The sequence below is a fragment of the Malus domestica genome, chromosome 03 (assembly GCF_042453785.1).
Source record: "Malus domestica chromosome 03, GDT2T_hap1".
NCBI classification, from domain to species: Eukaryota; Viridiplantae; Streptophyta; class Magnoliopsida; order Rosales; family Rosaceae; genus Malus; species Malus domestica.
Genome location: NC_091663.1, coordinates 36,474,600 through 36,493,730, shown reverse-complemented (window position 1 = coordinate 36,493,730; position 19,131 = coordinate 36,474,600). Strand labels below are relative to the sequence as shown.

At 40.9% G+C, this 19,131-nt stretch overlaps 1 long non-coding RNA gene across 1 annotated transcript; it reads left to right on the top strand.

Annotated features, from left to right (window-relative positions):
* Nucleotides 1-12,818: 12,818 nt before the first annotated feature.
* On the top strand, nucleotides 12,819-19,098 carry LOC103423845 (uncharacterized). The gene is made up of 3 exons (XR_011578910.1): nucleotides 12,819-13,854; nucleotides 14,029-14,650; nucleotides 14,747-19,098. It is a non-coding gene; the product is annotated as an uncharacterized lncRNA (long non-coding RNA).
* The last annotated feature ends 33 nt before the right edge of the window (nucleotides 19,099-19,131 follow it).

Here is a 19,131-nt window from a genome sequence, read left to right as displayed (position 1 = left end):
GTCGTATCCTTGCAGTATTGTATCCTTGTTTTTAGAAATTTGCCGTATGGGCGTACTGTATCGTACCGGATACCCCCACCCGGATATCCGTGCAACATAGATCTTAACCAAAGCAAACAGTTTTTTGGTTACCATTGTTGTTACTAACTGGTAATAGGTTCAATGATTATTGCATACGGTTGCAAATTAGCAATCTTGTTAGAAGCCTTTCCAATATAAACAATAGTAACTAGCTAAATTTAGGAGGGTGTATTGGGATTTTGAGAGATTTTAATTCTTTAAAAAAAATATAGGAGTATTGAATTAGGATTTTAAGTGATTATTTCCTTATAAATTTAGTGTATTCAACTAGGATTTTAAAGAAGTTTATAACATTCCATGTGTATTCAATTAGAAATTAATTTTAATGAATTTGAAAAAGTTAAGGAATTAGAGGGAATTGAAGAGATTTCGTAGTGTATTTTAAACATCCACAAATCTCACATCTCCCCATGAGATTTTGACGGAATTGAATCAAAATTTTATATGGAATCTCTACTAATCATTTAAAATTCATAAAAATTCATTAAAATCTCTCAAATTCCTAATTGAATAGTTAGGAGAGAGAGAAAGTTAAACTTCTGATAAACATTAAAGGCTATAAATTGCATTGTTTGTGGGCTCCAAGCAAAGAAAAAAGGTTTGAGTTGTTTTTTTTTTTGAGTGAAAGGGTCTGAGTTAACTCCGCCTATGTCTTACATGGCCGGTCCCAAGCCCGGATAAAGGGTCGTCAAAAACACAAATAGATTTTCTTCTAATGAGGAAAGGGGATCGTATAACTTGTAAGGATTGCAAAGTTATACCAGGAGAGAGCGTGGCTAATCAACATCGCTTGTTGGTGATGGATGTACATATCAAAAGAGTAAGACAAAAGAACAAGACTGGGAAGTGCCCAAGGACTAGATGGTGGAATCTAAAAGAAGAAAAACAAGCCATTTTCAAAGAGAAGGTAATCACCCAATGTGTGTGGGATAGAGAGGGGGAAGCTAGCCAAATGTGGGATTCCATGGCTAGTTGTATCCGAAAAGTAGCAAAAGAGGTATTAGGAGAGTCCAAGGGCTTTGCCCCACACCAAAAGGAATCTTGGTGGTGGAATGAGGAGGTACAAACAAAGGTGAAGGCTAAGAAGGAATGTTGTAAAGCCTTATACAAGGAGAGGACCGATGAAAATGGTGAAAGGTATAGAAAAGCGAAGCAAGAGGCAAAGAAAGCTGTCAGAGAAGCTAAGTTAGCGGCTTACGACGATATGTATAAACGACTAGATACCAAAGAAGGAGAGTTGGATATCTATAAACTATCTAGAGCAAGGGAAAAGAAGACAAGGGACCTAAACCAAGTGAGGTGCATCAAGGATGAGGATGGAAATGTTCTTGCTACAGAGAATGCGGTTAAAGACAGATGGAGAGGTTATTTTCATAATCTTTTTAATGAAGGACATGAAATGAGTGCTTCTTTAGGGGAGTTGAGTAATTCAGAAGAGTGTAGAAACTACTCTTTTTATCGTCGAATCCGGAAGGAAGAAGTTGTTGTAGCTTTGAAGAAGATGAAGCATAAAAAAGCAATAGGCCCAGACAATATACCAATCGAAGTGTGGAAACTTTTGGGAGAGACAGGTATAACATGGTTCACTGACCTTTTCAATAGGATTTTGAAAACGAAGAAGATGCCAAATGAGTGGCGAACGAGCACTTTGGTGCCTATCTACAAGAATAAGGGCGACGTACAAAATTGCATAAACTATAGGGGTATTAAGCTAATGAGTCATACAATGAAGCTCTGGGAGAGAGTCATTGAGCATAGATTGAGGCAAGAGACACGGGTTTCGGACAACCAATTCGGGTTCATGCCAGGGCGCTCAACCATGGAGGCAATCTATCTCTTACGAAGATTGATGGAAAGATATAGAGATGGGAAAAAGGATTTACACATGGTCTTTATAGATTTGGAAAAAGCGTATGATAGGGTCCCAAGAGACATTCTTTGGAGGATTTTAGAGAAGAAAGGAGTACGAGTAGCATATATCCAAGCTATAAAGGATATGTATGAAGGAGCAAAGACTGCCGTAAGAACTCATGAAGGACAAACCGAAAGCTTTCCCATAACTGTAGGATTACATCAAGGCTCATCCTTAAGTCCTTACCTTTTTGCGTTGGTAATGGATGAGTTAACAGGACATATTCAAGATGATATTCCTTGGTGTATGCTTTTCGCAGACGATATAGTGTTGATAGATGAAACTCAGGAAGGGGTAAATGCAAAGCTTAACCTTTGGAGAGAAGTGTTGGAATCTAAAGGTCTTCGCCTAAGCCGATCAAAGACAGAATATATGGAGTGCAAGTTCAGTGCAAATGGAGGCCAAAACGAGTTAGGGGTGAGGATCGGAGATCAAGAAATACCAAAGAGCGACCGTTTTCGTTACCTAGGATCTATCTTGCAAAAGAACGGAGAATTAGATGGAGATCTCAACCATAGAATACAAGCTGGATGGATGAAGTGGAAGTGTGCATCCGGCGTGTTGTGTGACCGCCGTATGCCACTGAAGCTCAAGGGAAAATTTTATAGGACGGCAATAAGGCCGGCGATGCTGTATGGCACAGAATGTTGGGTGGTGAAACATCAACACGTACACAAAATGGGTGTAGCGGAGATGAGGATGCTTCGTTGGATGTGTGGGCACACGAGAAATGATAAGATTAGGAATGATGATATCCGGGGTAAAGTAGGAGTAGCCGAAATTGAAGGAAAGATGAGAGAAAATCGGTTACGGTGGTTTGGACATGTGCAAAGAAGGCCTACTGACGCTCCGATTAGAAGATGCGACTATGGGACAGAGGTTCAGGGCCGAAGGGGTAGAGGAAGACCTAGGAAAACTTTGGAAGAGACTCTAAGAAAAGACTTAGAGTACTTGGATCTAACGAAGGACATGACACAGGATCGAGCACAATGGCGTTCTAAGATTCATATAGCCGATCCCACTCAGTGACTTGGATTTTCCAAGTCTCCAACCGAGAAGTTTTCCTCACTCGGGAAATTAAGGGAACACTACCCCAACCTACATGCTCCACTCAGAAAGCTTCAACAAAAGAAAATTCAAAGAACTTAGCGAAGAAGGCTTTGGTGTATTTAACAAAATACGTTGAAATGAAGGAAAGCTTATTTATTGATATCCCCGATAAGCTACAAATATGTACATATACATAAGTCAAAATAAACACACAAGAGGGAGCATTCACAAAGGTTGCTTAGGAGAAGTCTCAGCAGTCGGTAGAGCCCCAGAAAGAGAAGGCACCGGAGGGGGATCATTTGGAGCCTCAGTACTGGACAGAACCCTAGAAGGAGGAGGCATCAGAGGTTGATCATTTGGAGCTTCATTACGCGATACAGCCCCAGAAGACGAAGGCAATAAATGCCTTTGGAACAAACCCACAAATCTCTGATGATCAAGTAAAACCTGACCATTAGTTTCCTTCATCTGGTCAAGCTTCCTCTTCATGTTTGTAGCATAGTCATGTGCGAGCCGGTGCAACTGTTTATTCTCATGCTTGAGCCCCCTAATCTCCTGTTTGAGACTCATCACTTCAGCCGCCAATGATTCAACTTGGCGGGTTTGAGCAAATAGGCGTTGGGCCATATTAGACACAGAACCTGCACACTGAACACTGAGAGCCAGCGAATCCTTAACAGCTAACTCATCAAACCGTTTGGAAAGTAGTCTGTTATCTTTGGGAGTGAGAAGGTTCCTGGCCACCACCGCAGCGGTCATATCATTCTTCATCACAGAATCCCCAACGGTAAGAGGACCAGTAGGGGAGACGAAGGATGGGCGCCATATGTTGTCTGGAGAAGGCGGGGCTGCCTTTTCAACAAGGTTCATGTCAAAACGACGGTCGGAGGGGCCAGACATTTTCAAAGGTGTTGAAGAGAGAAGAGGTCGGACAAATCAAGATCTTACAAGTGCAAGAATGAAGCTTCTACTGGTGGAGATTCAAGTGTGCTTTGGAACTTAATGCCAGCCCCTATAAAAATCTGCACTCGACGAAGCTTCAGAAATCGAAGAGGCGCTTGCTCAGAAATCGAAGAGGCGTTTGCTTTCTCAAAAGCTGGGCTGCTTAGAGATCACGAGGGTTGATCTCAGAAATCGAATAGGCGTTTGCTTTCTCAAAAGTTGGGCTGCTCAAAGACCACGAAGGCCGATCTCAGAAATCGAAGAGGCGCTCACTTTCTCAAAAGCTGGGCTCCCCAGAGACTACGAGGGCCGATCTCAGAAATCGAAGAGGCACCTACTTTTCCAGCCTTGTCAGCACCTGTCACACGCACACTCAGCTTTGCGGAAATTATGGGCATTCTGTCAAAGACTTATGGGGAAGTAGAAAACACATGAATCTTACTGTTCAATCACCCACTTCCCACACGCAACAATAGCTCATGGGTACCACAGATAACTTTGCCAAAGTTCTCTGCCAAAGTTGAGCACGTGAAGCTTGCAGCTCCCACTACATCGCTCTGACCAAGAAGGGTAAAAGAATAGCAAAGAAACAGCACTAACAAAGTTTAGACCCTTAAATTTTGAAGGTCTAGCTACCATATTATTACCCACAAGGGTAAAGGAACAGTACCACTGCTGGATAATTGGAAAGTCCCTGTGTGTCAACCTTTGTGCTTCGTGGCAAGGTGTAGACTAGCAAACATGCCCAACCTTTACTCACATTCGAGAAAACACTCCCAATAAGATTGCTTGCTCCAAAATCGAAAAGGCACCGTCCTCCGAATCTCAAGAGCCAGACTCCCAACATGACTACTTTCTTAAAAATCGAAGAGAGGGTAAAGGAACATTACCATTGCTGGATAATTGGAAAGTCCCTGCGTGTCAACCTCTGTGCTTCGTGGCAAGGTAGACTAGCAAACATGCCCAACATTTACTCACATTCGAGAAAACACTCCCAACAAGATTGCTTGTTTCAAAATCGAAGAGGCACCGCCCTCCGAATCTCGAGAGCCAGACTCCCAACATGATTACTTTCTCAAAAATCGAAGAGACACTGCTCCCCGAATCTCGAGAGCCAGACCCCCAGCATGATTGCTTTCTCAAAAATCGATGAGGCATCGTTCTCCGAATCAATCGAAGAGGCGCTCGCTTTCTCAAAAGCTGGGATGCTCAGAGACCACGAGGGCCGATCTCAGAAATCGAAGAGGCACCTACTTTTCTAGCTTTGTCAGCACCTGTCACACGCACACTCAGCTTTGCAGAAATTATGGGCATTCTGTCGAAGACTTCTGGTGAAGTAGAAAGCACATGAATCTTACTGTTCAATCACCCACTTCCCACACGCAACAATAGCTCATGGGTACCACAGATAACTTTGCCAAAGTTCTCTACCAAAGTTGAGCACGTGAAGCTTGCAGCTCCCACTACATCGCTCTGACCAAGAAAGGTAAAAGAATAGCAAAGAAACAACACTAACAAAGTTTAGACACATAAATTTTGAAGGTCTAGCTACCATATTATTACCCACAAGGGTAAAGGAACAGTACCACTGCTGGATAATTCGAAAGTCCCTGTGTGTCAACCTCTGTGCTTTGTGGCAAGGTAGACTAGCAAACATGCCCAACCTTTACTCACATTCGAGAAAACACTCCCAACAAGATTGCTTGCTCCAAAATCGAAGAGGCACCGTCCTTCGAATCTCGAGAGCCAGACTCCCAACATGACTACTTTCTCAAAATCGAAGAGAGGGTAAAGAACAGTACCATTGCTGGATAATTGGAAAGTCCCTGTGTGTCAACCTTTGTGCTTCGTGGCAAGGTAGACTAGCAAACATGCCCAACCTTTACTCACATTCGAGACAACACTCCCAACAAGATTGCTTGCTCCAAAATCGAAGAGGCACCACCGCCCTCCGAATCTCGAGAGCCAGACTCCCAACATGATTACTTCCTCAAAAATCGAAGAGACAATGCTCTCCGAATCTCGAGAGTCAGACTCCCAGCATGATTGCTTTCTCAAAAATCGAAAAGGCATCGTTCTCCGAATCTCGAGAGCCAGATACCACATACCACTTTTTCAAAGTGCTCTGACAGAGTTAAAACATGTGAAACTGGCAGCTCCCACTACCGTGCTATGACCAAGCAGGGTAAAGGAATAGCATTACTACTTGTTGTTAGGGAGACTCCTATATATGTCGACCTCCATCCCCAACGGACAGGCAGACCTGCAAAAATGCTCAACCCTTCATCATATCTGAGAGGGCACTCCCAACGAAGCATTTCGAAATATTCAGCTTTCTTTCCCCCCGATAATACCTCTGCAAACAAGCTATACTAGAGCAAGAATATCTCATATCATCAGGGTTAAAAGCAAGAGTATCCCATATCATGCTTTTTCCCTGTCTTTTCTTTTGGCCTTGTTTTTACCTGCAAGACAAGGAGAAAGAGAGCAATCAGTCAGCACTTGGAATCAAGCTTCCAGCCAGGAACTGACTGCCTGGAACCCCTTACCTGATTACTTACCTGGCATTGCTCTCGAGTACTCATCTTCAACATCTTATGTTTCCAGGGAAGATTCCGCATCTGCTTGAGGAACAGATAGGGCAAGTGCGAAGGATACAAGGAAGCATGTGGAGACAAGCGTAACAACACACGTGCCGATACATCCATTATTCTGTCAAAAGCAAAAGTATCCCATATCAGCAGGGTGGAACGTACTCTAGATTTGATGGACTTGTTTTGACCTTCAAATTCTTCAGTCGGCCTTATACTCTGGAGGAAACCAGAAAACCCTCCAGCTCAGTTCAAGAATAAGCCTGTGGAAAGTTACTTCTTCAAAAGCAAAAGTATCTCATATCATCTCTTCTCATTTTTCTTCTCTTTATCCTTCATGCTGCTGCAAGATGGGGAGAAGGTGAACAATCAGTCGGAGCTCTGATTGCTTACCTTGTCTGTCACCTCTTTCAGCAGACCCCCTAGCTCGGCGACTTGGGGGACTCCTACTACATGGTTTGTATCGCGCTTGACCAAGCCTGAAACTACAAGTAAGCTTCAAGTGAAATTGATACATTACCTTGTGCATCTCCATCAGTTAAAGATACCACCCCTAGATGGAGGAAGAGTACTTCCAGAGAAGATGCCACATTTACCTATGAGACAGACAAGGCAAGTCAAGACGACACCACACTCCGATACTTAGAAGTTTCGTGATTACGAGATCATTCTCCCACAATATTTCCTAATGTCATTTGTACTAAATCATTCACTTGTACTCACTAAAGGAGAGCTTGAACCTATGTACTTGTGTAAACCCTTCACAATTAATGAGAACTCTTCTATTCCGTGGACGTAGCCAATCTGGGTGAACCACGTACATTTTGTGTTTGCTTTCCTATCTCTATCCATTTATATACTTATCCACACTAATGACCGGAGCAATCTAGCGAAGATCACAAAAAGCGACCGTTTTCGCTACCTAGGATCTATCTTGCAAGAGAACGGAGAATTAGATGGAGATCTCAACCATAGAATACGAGCTGGATGGAAAGAGTGCATCCGGCGTGTTGTGTGACCGTCGTAGGCCACTGAAGCTCAAGGGAAAATTTTATAGGACGGCAATAAGGCCAACGATGTTGTATGGCACAGAATGTTGGGTGGTGAAGCATCAACACGTACACAAAATGGGTGTAGCGGAGATGAGGATGCTTCGTGGGATGTGTGGGCACACAAGAAAGGATAAGATTGGGAAAGAGGATATCCGAGGTAAAGTAGGAGTAGCCGAAATTGTAGGAAAGATGAGAGAAAATCGGCTCCGGTGATTTGGACATGTGCAAAGAAGGCCGACTGACGCTCCGGTTCGAAGATGTGACTACGGGACAAAGGTTCAGGGCCGAAGGGGTAGAGGAAGACCTAGGAAAACTTTGAAAGAGACTCTAAGAAAAGACTTAGAGTACTTGGATCTAACGGAGGACATGACACAAAACCGAGCGCAATGGCGTTCTAGGATTCATATAGCCGACCCCACTTAGTGGGAAAAGGCTTTGTTGTTGTTGTTGTTGTGAGTGAAAGGGTCTGAGTTGTTAAATTAATAAAAAATAATTTTGGAATATTTGAATGTAAGCTAAATTAGTTAGCTAGAATTGTAAAAAATGATGGCTAGTTGAATTAACATTTAGGCCACTTGGCTAGCTACAATTAGTCGCATAGTACAAGAATTTGGAGACTTGTGAAGAATTTAGATATTGAAGTTCTGTCTAGACGAAGGCGAGGAAGGTGGTGGAGTGTCCCCTCCAAGTGGTGTGACGGCATTAGTGGTGGAGGCAGGATGCATTAGGCACCCAATGATCCTCGTGCCAATCTAAAGTAATACGACACTGCTATACGATAATGATGCAATTCTATATTTGTTGTTTAGTAATATCAAATTATCAATTGTATTCCAAATTTCAATAAAACGGAAAATGATTATTGATCAACATGTCATATGTTTCTTCTTTATTATCTTGGCAAGACAACCCAATTAAAACTAAAGATATATCTCAGAATGAATTATAAAATATTAAAAGAAATAAAAAAAAACTGATCAATAATACCTAATATCTGTAATAGTAAAAAATCTCATATTAGCCAGTTTCAAGCCCATGTTAAACCTAGAGACCCTGCACGACCTGCTGTGCCAGGCACAGCTGCATGGGCTAGTCCTACCTAACTTAAAAGCTTGAATTATACAAGATAAAATTTCTAAACTAAGTTCAAAATAAGTACCAACAAAGCAACAACCTAAGGAAGCATTATTTATCAACAGGCCCCGTACCTGTTGCTACAAAGATAGGATGCCGGGTTATCAGTTATCACCATCCTTCATTTCTAAGCAGCTGCAATAAGATATTTAGTATGTGAACTTGGTAGAATAGATACATTTGAAATCAAGCGAATGTCTAAGAAACCCTAATTATCAGTTTGGACAATGAACAAAATTCCAGTCAGAACCTTAAAACTTAGAATCTTACGAAACATGCAAAGCAGCTCCAACAGGGACTCTTCTCCAACTAGTAGAAATGTTTGGATCAACTAAACATGTGATGGAGACCAAGGAATTTAGGGTGCACACAGGAGGTAGCGTTAGTGGAAGCGTTGGTGATAAAATGGTTTTGGTTGGGAACAAGAGGCTCATGCTGGAAAACAATGTCCAGGATGGTCCTGAGGTTGACAAGTATGTTTCAGAACATGAGAATCTGCCTTGAACGTGTGTGTTTGTTGCCATAATATTAGATATCAAATTTGTCAAGTAGAGAGGAATGTCATTAGACCGTAGTATTAGTGACTACCATGTTTATACTAATTACAGGCCGTTTGCTAACCATTTTATTTTCATTTTTCATTTTTTGTCACTTTTTATTAAAATTGAAAATTGTAAACTTCATTGATAACTACTTTCTTAAGTTTTCAAAATTTAACCTTTAGTTTTCAGTTTTCATTTTCTTGAAAACTGAAAGTAGTTAGAAAACAAATTTTCAGTTTTAAAAAAAAATGAAAGCCGAAAGAAAATGCTAAAAACGATATGATTATCAAACGGCTCCTTAATTACGAAGAAAATAAGAAATTTTAATAAACTTTTTAAGTGCATTGTAGAGATTACAATTCTATGTTGTTTGTTTTGATCCAGTGTGAACTGAAGACTACAATTCCACATTTGGGCATCTCCAGCTGTGCAACACAAATTACCAATATTGTTAAATTTCAATGATGATGTTTGGTCATGATGATGTTTCACCAAAAGTAAAGGTGAATGAAGATGACATCCTTACCGCTGATTGCTCACTTCCATGTTGTAACTGGGTTGGTGTTACTTACAGTGTACGCCACCTTCTAGTCATGCCTTGAATCTCACTTGCATCGGTCTCATTGCAATCACCATTCTTCCTTACCTAGCTAAGCTATCAGCAAAAAATGAAGGCTTATTTTTAGCTGCACCTCTTTAAATTTGATTTTGATCTCATTTTGTCCTTATAGTTAAGCAATAAGCAAAAAACTGAAGGGAGTTTTAATAAAAAGTCTGCGGTACTGTTTACTTTAACGAAAAACCATATTTTTACACTAAAAAGTCAAACTTGGTACTATTCACTTTACCCTTTATTTTGTCATTATCTTTAAAACTCAAAGTTTTCAAGTCATTTTCATTAGTTTTCCTTATGAATGATGTGTTTTATATGTAAAAATTCCATATCACAAGTGGACTAGTCCAAGTCTCCTCACTTCGACGTAGAAGCCGGGCAAGTCTAAGACCTAGTTTGGGAGTGAGGCACTTAAAAAAAAAGCATCCATGAAAAAAAGCTGTGAGGGTTTTAGGTGTTTGGTAAACTGAAAAAAAAGGGCTTATTTTAGAAGCTGCTGTGAGAATAAGCTGAAATCAAAGGAAAAAGCTGAAACTGCTATTTGTAGCTTTGGAAAACTGGCTTTTTTTTTTCAAAGCACACGGAGCTACAGTGCTTCTTTAATGAAAAGACCCACTATGAGACTGCTTTTTTTTTCAAAAGCACTTTTACAAAAAAGTTTACCAAACACTTAGCTGATTTATTTCACAGCTGCTTATTCTCACAGCAGCTTTTTTTCAAAGCACAACAATACCAAACCAGGCCTTCCTTACCTAGCTAAGCTATCAGCAAAAAATGAAGGCTTATTTTTAGCTGCACCTCTTTAAATTTGATTTTGATCTCATTTTGTCCTTATAGTTAAGCAATAAGCAAAAAATGAAGGGAGTTTTAACAAAAAGCCTGCGGTACTGTTCACTTTAACGAAAAACCATATTTTTATACTAAAAAGTCAAACTTGATACTATTCACTTTACCCTTTATTTTGTCATTATCTTTAAAACTCAAAGTTTTGAAGTCATTTTCATTAGTTTTCTTTATGAATGATGTGTTTTATATGTAAAAATTCCATATCACAAGTGGACTAGTCCAAGTCTCCTCACTTCGACGTAGAAGCCGGGCAAGTCTAAGACCTAGTTTGGGAGTGAGGTGCTTAAAAAAAAACACCCATGAAAAAAAGCTGTGAGAGTTTTAGGTGTTTGGTAAACTGAAAAAAAGGGGCTTATTTTAGAAGCTGCTGTGAGAATAAGTTGAAATCAAAGGAAAAAGCTGAAGCTGCTATTTGTAGCTTTGGAAAACTGGTTTTTTTTCAAAGCACACGGAGCTACAGTGCTTCTTTAATGAAAAGACCCACTATGAGACTGCTTTTTTTTTCAAAAGCACTTTTACAAAAAAGTTTACCAAACACTCAGCTGATTTATTTCACAGCCGCTTATTCTCACAGCACAGCCGCTTATTCTCACAACAACTTTTTTTCAAAGCACAGCAATACCAAACAGGCCTTCCTTACCTAGCTAAGCTATCAGCAAAAAATGAAGGCTTATTTTTAGCTGCACCTCTTTAAATTTGATTTTGATCTCATTTTGTCCTTATAGTTAAGCAATAAGCAAAAAATGAAGGGAGTTTTAACAAAAAGCCTGTGGTACTGTTCACTTTAACGAAAAACCATATTTTTACACTAAAAAGTCAAACTTGATACTATTCACTTTACCCTTTATTTTGTCATTATCTTTAAAACTCAAAGTTTTCAAGTCATTTTCATTAGTTTTCTTTATGAATGATGTGTTTTATATGTAAAAATTCCATATCACAAGTGGACTAGTCCAAGTCTCCTCACTTCGACGTAGAAGCCGGGCAAGTCTAAGACCTAGTTTGGGAGTGAGGTGCTTAAAAAAAAAGCATCCATGAAAAAAAGCTGTGAGAGTTTTAGGTGTTTGGTAAACTAAAAAAAAAGGGGCTTATTTTAGAAGCTGCTGTGAGAATAAGCTGAAATCAAAGGAAAAAGCTGAAGCTGCTATTTGTAGCTTTGGAAAACTGGTTTTTTTTCAAAGCACACGGAGCTACAGTGCCTTTTTAATGAAAAGACCCACTATGAGACTGCTTTTTTTTTCAAAAGCACTTTTACAAAAAAATTTACCAAACACTCAGCTGATTTATTTCACAGCCGCTTATTCTCACAGCAGTTTTTTTTCAAAGCATATCAATACCAAACCAGCCCTAAGTCGTGGCCACCACTGAGTCATGGCCTTAAATATTTAAATAATAGAAAACATTTTTTAGTTTTATATAATTAAAAACTTAAAAAAAGAAAAAAAAGAAGAAGAAGAAGAAGAAGAAGAAGAAGTAAATGAATAAATTGGGATTCAAGCTTCAAGATTGTAGCTTTCTGGTTCGTTGCTCGTGCTGGGTTTGACTGAAATGGAAAAATATTATGACGCAAGGCGCACATTGATTTGAGACACTCAATTTCAGTGACCATTTAATTACAGCCCATTTGATATCCATTTCTTTTTCAATTTTTTTTCTTTCAGTTTTTATTAAAATTGAAAATTGCAAACTTCTTTGTAACTACTTTCCTGAGTTTTCAATGTTTAGCCTTTATTTTTCAATTTTGATTTAAAAAGAAATAAAAGTAGTTACAAAACAAATTTCCAGTTTTCAAAAAACATAAACGCGAAAAAATAAAAACTAAAACGAAATAGTGGTCCTTAATTATCAAGAAAACATGAAATTTTAACATACTTTTTTAAGTGCATTGTAGAGATCACAATTCTATATTGTTTGTTTTGATAGAGTGTGAACTGAAGACTACAATTCCACATTTGGGCATCTGCAGCTGTCCAGCACAAATTACCAATAATGTTAAATTTCAATGATGATGTTTGGTCATCATGATGTTTCACCGAAAGTAAAAGTAAAGGCGAATGAAAATGACATCCTTACCATTGATTGCTCACTTGCAAGTTGCAACCTTCTAGTCTCACTTCCAAGTTGCCCTTGAATCTCACTTACATCGGTCTCACTGCAGTCACCATTCCCCCTCACTTAGCTAAGCTATCAGCAAAAAGTGAAGGCTTATTTTTACCCACATCTCTTAAACTTGATTTTAATCTCACATTGGCCTGTAGTTAAGCTATCAGCAAAAAATGAATGGTGTGTTTGATACGTAAAAAAATCCAAATCACAAGTCTTCGTTCGAAGTCTTAAGTCTCCTCACTTTGACGTAGAAGCCGGGCAATGCAAGTCTCGACGTAGAAGCCAGGCAAGCCTAAGTCGTGCACATGTCTTGGTAACACCATCTTGTTTCCATATTTATGTGAATGTAATGAGTTCAAGTTTTCCATCGAATTAAAACTGAAAGACGAAAACTACTACAATTAAGAAGAGTATATATATACTGTGTATGGAGAGAAGTCGTTTCCTATTGTCGAGAATGTTGTCGATGATACACTGCTTGTGTTATGTTTATATGATGATTATGGCTAATTACTTAACTGCATGTGCATTAGCAATAGCTCATACCAATTTCAGCACAGATCAGTCAGCGCTTCTTGCTCTCAAAGCTCACATCACTAGTGACCTTCAAACGACATTTGCAACTGGGTTGGCGTTAGCTGCGGTGCTCGCCACCACAGAGTCACGGCCTTAAATCTCTCGTACATGGGTCTTGCCGGGGTTATTCCTCCGCATCTAGGCAACCTCACATTTCTCGTTGAGTTGGGCCTTACGAATAATAGTTTTCATGGTCCCCTACCCCAAGAACTGTCTCGTTTGCGCCGGTTGAAGACGATTAACTTTGGATACAACAACTTCATCGGAACCATTCCTTCATGGTTTGGGTCCTTCGCTAAACTTCAAGCCTTCCAATTGCACGGTAATGGCTTCTCTGGTTTCATACCCACTGCTATCTTCAACTTATCTGCACTCGAAACAATTAACCTGAGCGGGAACCAACTATCAGGTACGTATGTACCACCATTACCAACCTAGGAATATAAATTAATGTTGCTTGCTTCGTCATTACATTTTAACATCTATATATATATATATATATATATAAAAGATGTATAACAATCATCTCGTTTGTGTTTATTTCACCCTTCTTTTTGTTGGCTTGCATGAACATATTCAACAGGTAGCATACCCAGAGAAATAGGCAACTTAACAATGTTGAAGGGCATAAACCTTGACAACAACAAGTTCGAAGGTATACTATATGACTTAGGTTTTGGTTACCTCTATACATACGAGACCCTTCTTAGCAGGGATCTTGTCCACTTTACAATGGTCATTATAATATTCTCACTTTTGCTACAGTACAACCGGATTCTTACTAAGAAGTTACTCCTATATATGTATACATGATTTTAACAAAATATACGGGTTGATTTTTATAGAACTTCCGAACGAGATAGACAGTTTAGGTTAGCTGGAGCAGTTGTTTGTGCAGGACAATGCCCTAAAAGGCTCTGCTCTTGTACCTGTCCTCAACATATCTTCTTTGACCATATTAACTCTGAACGGAAACAACATGAGTGGCAGTCTTCCGGACAATACGTGTGAGCATCTTTCGAGTATTCGAGTATTTTCTTTGGCTCGAAACCAGCTTAACGGTCTGATTCCCTCCAAACTGTGGGAATGCAAAGATCTTCGTGAATTTGCATTAGCGTCTAACAATTTCTGTGGAAGCATACCCAAAAGTCTTGGCAATTTGACCTACTTAAGCAAGATTTTTCTTTACGAGAATAATTTAGAAGGTAATAAATTTGGAGGCGTTTTACAATCATTTCGTTTTTAGTTTTTAGTTAAACTAAAGTTATAAAGTTAATGCAAATGTGCTGAAATTGTGACAGGTACAATACCGGATGAGATTGGTGATCTTCCACAGTTAGAGACTTTGGCACTGGGCGGTAATAATCTCTATGGGGCCATCCCATTCAAACTCTTCAATAACTCCACGATAAGGACAGAACCCTAGAAGGAGGAGGCATCAGAGGTTGATCATTTGGAGCTTCACTACGCGGTACAGCCCCAGAAGACGAAGGCAATAAATGTCTTTGGAATAAACCCACAAATCTCTGATGATCAAGTAAAACCTGACCATTAGATTCCTTCATCTGGTCAAGCTTCCTCTTCATGTTTGTAGCATAGTCATGTGCGAGTCGGTGCAACTGTTTATTCTCATGCTTGAGCCCTCTAATCTCCTGTTTGAGACTCATCACTTCAGCCGCCAATGATTCAACTTGGCGGGTTCGAGCAAATAGGCGTTGGGCCATATTAGACACAGAACCTGCACACTGAACACTAAGAGCCAGAGAATCCTTAACAGCCAACTCATCAGACCGTTTGGAAAGTAGTCTGTTATCTTTGGGAGTGAGAAGGTTCCTGGCCACTACCGCAGCGGTCATATCATTCTTCATCACGGAATCCCCAACGGTAAGAGGACCAGTATGGGAGACGAATGATGGGCGCCATATGTTGTCTGGAGAAGGCGGGGCTTCCTCTTCAACAAGGTTCAAGTCAAAACGACGGTCGGAGGGGCCATACATTTTCAAAGGTGTTGAAGAGAGAAGAGGTCGGACAAATCAAGATCTTAGAAGTGCAAGAATGGAGCTTCTACTGGTGGATATTCAAGTGTGCTTTGGAACTTAATGTCAACCCCTATAAAAATCTGCACTCGATGAAGCTTCAGAAATCGAAGAGGCGCCTGCTCAGAAATCGAAGAGGCGTTTGCTTTCTCAAAAGCTGAGCTGCTCAGAGACCACGAGGGTCGATCTTAGAAATCGAAGAGGCGTGTGCTTTCTCAAAAGCTGGGCTGCTCAAAGACCACGAAGGCCGATCTCAGAAATCGAAGAGGCTTGCTTTCTCAAAAGGTGGGCTGCTCAGAGACCACGAGGGCCGATCTCAGAAATCGAAGAGGCACCTACTTTTCCAGCCCTGTCAGCACCTATCACACGCACACTCAGCTTTGCGGAAATTATGGGCATTCTGTCGAAGATTTCTGGCGAAGTAGAAAGCACATGAATCGTACTGTTCAATCACCCACTTCCCACACACAACAGTAGCTCATGGGTACCACATATAACTTTGCCAAAGTTCTCTGACAAAGTTGAGACAAGTGAAGCTTGCAGCTCCCACTACATCGCTCTGACCAAGAAGGGTAAAAGATTAGCAAAGAAACAACGCTAACAAAGTTTAGACACATAAATTTTGAAGGTCTAGCTACCATATTATTACCCACAAGGGTAAAGAAATAGTACCACTGCTGGATAATTGGAAAGTCCCGGTGTGTCAACCTCCGTGCTTCGTGGCAAGGTAGACTAGCAAACATGCCCAACCTTTACTCACATTCAAGAAAACACTCCCAACAAGATTTCTTGCTCCAAAATCGAAGAGGCACCGCCCTCCGAATCTCGAGAGCCAGATTCCCAACATGATTACTTTCTCAAAAATCGAAGAGAGGGTAAAGGAACAGTACCACGGCTGGATAATTGGAAAGTCCCTGTGTGTCAACCTATGTGCTTCGTGGCAAGGTAGACTAGCAAACATGGTAGACTAGAAAACATGTCCAACCTTTACTCACATTCGAGAAAACACTCCCAACAAGATTGCTTGCTCCAAAATCGAAGAGGCACCGCCCTCCGAATCTCGAGAGCCAAACTCCCAACATGATTACTTTCTCAAAAATCGAAGACACCGCTCTCCGAATCTTGAGAGCCAGACCCCTAGTAGGATTGCTTTCTCAAAAATTGAAGAGGCATCGTTCTCCGAATCTCGAGAGCCAGATCCCCGACAGGATTGCTTGTTCGAAAACCGAAGAGGCACCACTTTCCCAACTTCAAGAGCTGGATCTCCTTGGATAAAGCTTGTCTGTAATCTTCACACGCAACATCAGCTTTCCAGATACCACAGACCACTTTTTCAAAGTGCTCTGACAGAGTTAAAACTTGTGAAGCTGGCAGCTCCCACTACCGTGCTATGACCAAGCAGGGTAAATGAATAGCATTATTACTTGATGTTAGGGAGACTCCTATATATGTCGACCTCCATCCCCAACAGACAGGCAGACCTGCAAAAATGCTCAACCCTTCCTCTTATCTGAGAGGGCACTCCCAACGAAGCCTTTCGAAATATTCAGCTTTCTTTCCCCCCGATAATACCTCTGTAAACAAGCTATACTAGAGCAAGAATATCTCATATCATCAGGGTTAAAAGCAAGAGTATCCCATATCATGCTTTTTCCCTGTCTTTTCCTTTGGCCTTGTTCTTACCTGCAAGACAAGGAGAAAGAGAGCAATCAGTCAGCACTTGGAATCAAGCTTCCAGCCAGGAACTGACTACCTGGAACCCCTTACCTGATTACTTACCTGGCATTGCTCTCGAGTACTCATCTTCAACATCTTATGCTTCCAGGGAAGATCCCGCATCTGCCTGAGGAACAGATAGGGCAAGTGAGAAGGATACAAGGAAGCATGTGGAAACAAGCGTAATAGCACACATGTCGATACATCCATTACTCTGTCAAAAGCAAAAGTATCCCATATCAGCAGGGTCGAACGTACTCTAGATTTGATGAACTTGTTTTGACCTTCAAATTCTTCAGTCAGCCTTATACTCTGGAGGACACCAGAAAACCCTCCAGCCCAGTTCAAGAATAAGCCTGTGGAAAGTTACTTCTTCAAAAGCAAAAGTATCCCATATCATCTCTTCTCATTTTTCTTCTCTTTATCCTTCATGCTGCCTGCAAGATAGGGAGAATGTGAACAATCAGCCGGAGCTCTGATTGCTTACCTTGTCTGTCACCTCTTTCAGCAGATCCCCTAGCTCGGCGACTTGGGGGACTCCTACTACATGGTTTGTATCGCGCTTGACCAAGCCTGAAACTACAAGTAAGCTTCAAGTGACATTGATACATTACCTTGTGCATCTCCACCAGTTACAGATACCACCCGTGGATGGAGGAAGAGTACTTCCAGAGAAGATGCCACATCTACCTATGAGACAGATAAAGAAAGTCAAGACGATACCACACTCCAGTACTTAGAAGTTTCATGGTTACGAGATCATTCTCCCACAATATTTCCTAATGTCATTTGTACTAAATCATTCACTTGTACTCACTAAATGAGAGCTTGAACCTATGTACTTGTGTAAACCCTTCACAATTAATGAGAAACTCCTCTATTCCGTGGACGTAGCCAATCTGGGTGAACCACGTACATCTTGTGTTTGCTTTCCTATCTCTATCCATTTATACACTTATCCACACTAATGACCGGAGCAATCTAGCGAAGATCACAAAAAGTGACCGTTTTCGCTACCTAGGATCTATCTTGCAAGAGAACGGAGAATTAGATGGAGATCTCAACCATAGAATACAAGCTGGATGGATGAAGTGTCAGAATGCATCCGGCGTGTTGTGTGACCGTTGTAGGCCACTGAAGCTTAAGGGAAAATTTTATAGGACGGCAATAAGGCCAGCGATGTTGTATGGCACAGAATGTTGGGCGGTGAAGCATCAACACGTACACAAAATGGGTGTAGCGGAGATGAGGATGCTTCGTGGGATGTATGGGCACACGAGAAAGGATAAGATTGGGAATGAGGATATCCGAGGTAAAGTAGGAGTAGCCAAAATTGAAGGAAATATGAGAGAAAATCGGTTCCGGTGGTTTGGAGATGTGCAAAGAAGGCCTACTGACGCTCCGGTTCGAAAATGTGACTACGGGACAGAGGTTCAGGGCCGAAGGGGTAGAGGAAGACCTAGGAAAACTTTGGAAGAGACCCTAAGAAAAGACTTGAGTACTTGGATCTAACGGAGGACATGACACAAAACCGAGCGCAATGGCGTTCTAGGATTCATATAGCCGACCCCACTTAGTGGGAAAAGGCTTTGTTGTTGTTGTTGTAGCTATCAGGTGGCCTCCCAGCAAACATAGGTCTTAACGTTCCAAACCTAGAAATCGTTTATGTAGCCAGAAATAACCTCGTGGCCGGACTATTCCCTAACCTCTCCAATGCTTCCAAGCTCAGGGAGCTAGACATGAGTGTAAACTCATTTACCGGGTTTCTTCCTATCACACTCTGTTCCTTGAAAAACCTCGAGTACCTTAGCTTGTACATGAATAATCTGATGATTGATGCTTCTACTCCACAAGCAGCAAGCATTCTATCTTGCTTGCTTAATCTTAGAAATTTGACTGAATTATTGTTGGCAGATAATCCACTAAACACCACG